At 39.3% G+C, this 4972-nt stretch overlaps 1 long non-coding RNA gene across 1 annotated transcript in view; it reads right to left on the bottom strand.

Moving 5' to 3' along the window:
• The window catches only part of LOC104999712, a 13698-nt gene that overhangs the window by 3704 nt on the left and 5022 nt on the right, over nucleotides 1-4972 (bottom strand). Inside the window, exons 2-3 of the long non-coding RNA XR_826648.1 lie at nucleotides 3479-3536; nucleotides 1212-1541 (exon numbers count right to left, since the gene is read on the bottom strand). This is a non-coding gene — a long non-coding RNA (uncharacterized LOC104999712). The remainder of the gene's footprint in view (nucleotides 1-1211; nucleotides 1542-3478; nucleotides 3537-4972) is intronic.

The raw sequence follows: 4972 nt of genomic DNA, 5'->3' as shown, positions 1-4972 counted from the left end.
ATGGCAGAAAGTGAAGAGGAACTAAAGAGCCTCTTGATGAAAGTGAAAGAGGAGAGTGAAAAAGCTGGCTTAAAACTCAACATTCAGAAAACTAAGATTACTACACAGCTAATAGATGGGGGAAAAGTGGAAATGGTGTCAGATTTCATATTTTGGGGCTCCAAATTCAATGTGAATGGTGACTTCAACCATGGAATTAAGACACTTGCTCCTTGGAAGAAAAGCTATGACCAACCTAGACAGCATAATAAAAAGCAGAGACCCCAAATGGCCAACAAAGGTCTGTATAGTTAAAGCTATGTTTCTTCCAGTAGTCTTGTATGGATGATGGAGGTGGACCATAAAGAAAGCTGAGTGCTGAAAAATTGATGCTTTTGAACTGTGGTGTTGGAGAAGACTCTTGAGAGTCCCTTGGAGTGCCAGGAGATCCAACCAGTCCATCCTAAAGGAAATCAATCCTAAATATTCATTGGAAGGACTAATGCTGGAGCTGAAACTCCAATACTTTGGCCACCTGATGCGAAAAACTAACTCATTTGAAAAGACCCTGTTGCTGGGAAAGATTGAGAGCAGGAGGTGAAGGGGATGACAGAGGATGAGATGGTTTGATGGCATCACCGACTCAATGGATGTGAGTTTGAGTAAACTCCTGGAGTTGGTGATGGACAGGGAGGCCTAGCGTGCTGCAGTCCATGGGGTGGCAAAGAGTCAGACACGACTGAGCAACTGAACTGAACAATGTATACGCAACAAGACTGTGTTGACTGTTGTCAAAGTATCTATTTTATACATGTGAAATTCTCTGTAAGGCCTAAAATGTTAAGAAAGAACATTTAAAAATTCTCTTAAGATATGATCTTGAGAAAAGGGTAGTTCTTCAAATGGAATAAATTTAGCTCCATAGAAATGTTCAATATACCTCAGTGTGGAACAGTGAATGCATTTTCATTAAGCAACTAGAACTCCTGAAGCACTGCTTTAGGAGATGCTGACTGGAAAGGTCCTCTAGCCTATGATCCTGAATCAAAATTAGTCTTAATATTTCACTCCACACAAATACAAGTTATTCTACTGAAGAGTTATTAGAAAACAAAACTTATAAGAACCTCCTATTTCCCTGTTAAAGGAAGAGGAAGTTAATACCAAACAGGAAACTCTTATCTCTGGGAACCTACAGGAAGTGATCAAAGGAAGTAGGAACACAAACTCACCTCTTACACTCAACTCTTGAGTGATTATTATATCATTGAACCACCCTTTTTTCTCAATACGGCAGCAATACAAGCCACTGTCAGATGGGTCAGCATTCTCTATGGTCAAGGTCAAATTCCTTTCACCAATATATCCTCTTAGTTGATAACGTCTGTCCTTCTGAAAAGTGACTTTGTATCCATCAGTCTGGATAATGTCTTCTCTGCAGCTCCACCAAGAACATTCCCCTCGGCCCCAGCATGCGGTTGTGATTTCTCCAGTATATAAGCAGGGTAGCCTGACAGACTCACCGGTTCTTCCAGTCACTTGAGAATAAGAGGTTACACCATCTGTAAATAAAAAGAAACCAAAGCATGAGAACATGAGGTCTCAATATTTTAATTTTAATAATTTTAATTTTTTCATATAGCTTATTTGGTTTGAAATTATGTGACTGTATCATGAGTTTTTAGAATTTAGTATGAGCAAATTTCCATGTTAACATGTTCTTCAGCAGCATCGCTATTTATTAGATAGGATTGAAGATGAAAGGTCATATAAACATTTTTTTCGATTGATGAAAATGTCCTATGCTTCCCAATAGGACAGATTTTCTAGAGAAAATATCAGGACAAAGGTCAGATATATGTTCAGCCGTTTTGGTGAATATGATCAAACTTTTCTCCAAAAGATTTGATTGAAACAAATGACATCTAGTAATGCATGAGTATGTGGATATTCATCCTGTATTTGATAGGTATCTGTTTATTAAATATATAAAACACACTGGTGGCTTTTCCTTTCTCCTAGATTCAATCACTGTCTTAACTAAAATTTGGTTTTAAAACTCTATTGCATTCAAAGTTTTGATTTTCAATTTTTATTTTAATTTTCCAATGGCCATTGAACATAGTCACTTCATAATACCCTCTCTTATTTAAATTTTTAAAAAAAAGTCTAATATTTTATTAAACATCATTGGCTGGAAAGCAGAAGTCTTGTAAACTCTTTAGAAGTCAGTTCTTAGGAAAATGGGTTTATAATACTTTTAGGAGAAATTAGTTTTATGGGCTTTAGGGTCATTCCAAAAAATTTAAGCAGGGATCCTTTCTTGAGCTCTGTGCAATGAATCACAGTCCACTTACCCAGGCAAAACCAAAAAATTGGAGAATATTCAATAAAATACTAAATTTTGCCTCTTAGAAACAGGCAGGAAGACTCACCTGTGGCTGTGGCTTAAACACTGCGCATTGGCAAAAAGTTCCTAAAAGAAGTATGAGACTTAACAGCTAATCACAGTCAGGACTTCCCTGGTGGCTCAGACAGTAAAAAGCGTCTGCCTACAATGTGGGAGACCTGGGTTCGATCCCTGGGTCAGGAAGATCTCCTGGAGAAGGAAATGGCAACCACTCCAGTACTCTTGCCTGGAAAATCCCCTGGATGCATGGAGGAGCCTGGTAGACTACAGTCCATGGGGTCACAAAGAATCCAATAGGACTAACTTCACTTTCACTTTTCATAGTTAGGACTGGACTGTGGGTCTGGAAAATGCTTTGGGAATAAGACACTCATTGTTACATAGTATAAGAGTATTTTCTTCACTGGAATTCTGATAATATTTAATTTTGCTTAATATCATTTTGTATCACAAAGCTAATACATATTAATTTTAAAAATTTGTTATAGAAGTATAATTTAAAATTGTACTTTTACTCATATTCCACCTGTAAAGATTGTTTTTAAATTTTAGGATATATCTATCACTAATTTTCTCCCCTATCTCATAGAATGTTTTGAATTAATATATTTCATTTATTAAAAAAATTTCCCATACAGCACAGATGGGGAATCTTAGTTTCCCAATGAGGGATAGAACCCACACCCACTACATTGGAAGCATGGAGTCTAAAGCCACTGGAAAGAGGGAAGGTCATTCTCCTTCCCATCCGTCCCCATTCCTTCTTCCCGTTCCCTTCCATGCCATGATAACAATGGTTGCTGTTTACTACATACATGTGAGAAGTTCATGCGTACACATGAACAACACAAATGGCAGCAGATGCATGTGTGCTGTGTCATGCCTTGTTCCTCTAGCCATTGATTTTATAATTCTTAGTGTTTAAGCAATTTCTTTGGCTTAAGGTTTCAGCCTTGTTCTTTGCTCACTACTTGACCCCATTATTTTTAAACAATGCCCTAGAAATCTACCCTGCTCTACCATACCTACATACCCACTATATTCCCCTATCCTCAGGGCTTCCAAAGCACAGCCCACCTGTGCACCTACCTGTCAGAAGGAGTAGGAGGCCCAGGATGGCTACCCAAGGGTGCATGATGCCCCTGGCCTGAAAGAAAGTGAAAGTTGACTGGTTTGTATGCTCCCAGGCAGATGGTATCAGGTTGGACACCACTAGATGGCTTTCCAGGGGTTCCAAATAGCTCAGGTTCCTTATGCCTCAGCGCAGAAAAAATTGAGCCAGAGCCTGAGGAGTGATAGATGAGAAGTGATCCATTAAAATAGGATGCTTGTAAGATTTACAAGGAGACAGGTGAGCATTGTGGTGCCTCAAGTACTTAGTGGGTTACATTTGTATAATCAAAGGAAGAAGGAGAGGGAAGAAGACCACCTTCTTTTTCACTGTTAGTCTTCTTGGATGGGAGGATGTTGATCCTGTGTGGTGCATCCGGCACTGTCATGGCACTATGGAAAAATTAGTCCAGGTCTCAGGACAATGAGGGTTGTTCAGTTTGAAATGTCACATATCCAACTCTGGCAAATGTTTTAATCTCACCGATATCAGTTTCTTCTCCTTTATAATGAACGTAATAATAGAATCTACCCCAAACATCTGGACAAGGGCTCACAACAAGATAATGCTCTGAAAGCATCAAACCCAGCCCTTTCCTATAATAAGCACTCAGTAACTATTGTTTATTATCAACGACTCCAAGAATAATATTGATAGTCTGGAATGCTCCCCTATAAAATGATACATATGAAAGCTTTGGAAGTCCCTATTCAGCAGTTACACTGTATCATCACAGTAATAATTATTTGATTAGAGGGAGGTGCCAGTCTTCAGACACTGTTGAGACCGGCTCGACAAGCAGGGTTTCCGAAAGCGCGATATGGCAAGAGAATGAGAAACAAGACATAAGAATTCAGAGAAAAGGGAGGATCAGGGGACCAACACCGCTCCAAGGTGAAGGTGCAGAAACTGAATCCAAGTCGACTTTATTATACTTTCAGCCGTGAATGAAAGAATATGTGGGGAGACTGGAAGAAACACAAGCTGGAATCAAGATTGCCAGGAGAAATATCAATAACCTCAGATATGCAGATGACACCACCCTTATGGCAGAAAGTGAACAGGAACTAAAAAGCCTCTTGATGAAAGTGAAAGTGGAGAGTGAAAAAGTTGGCTTAAAGCTCAACATTCAGAAAAAGAAGGTCATGGCATCTGGTCCCATCACTTCATGGGAAATAGATGGAGAAACAGTGGAAACAGTGTCAGACTTTATTTTTTGGGGCTCCAAAATCACTGCAGATGGTGATTGCAGCCATGAAATTAAAAGATGCTTACTCCTTGGAAGGAAAGTCATGTCCAACCTAGATACCATATTCAAAAGCAGAGACATTACTTTGCCAACAAAGGTTCGTCTAGTCAAGGCTATGGTTTTTCCTGCGGTCATGTATGGATGTGAGAGTTGGACTGTGAAGAAGGCTGATCGCTGAAGAATTGATGCTTTTGAACTGTGGTGTTGGAGAAGACTCTCGAGA

This window comes from Bison bison, unplaced genomic scaffold (genome assembly GCF_000754665.1).
Source record: "Bison bison bison isolate TAMUID 2011002044 unplaced genomic scaffold, Bison_UMD1.0 scf7180017864363, whole genome shotgun sequence".
NCBI lineage: Eukaryota > Metazoa > Chordata > Mammalia > Artiodactyla > Bovidae > Bison > Bison bison.
This window is presented reverse-complemented; position numbering and strand designations above follow the sequence as displayed.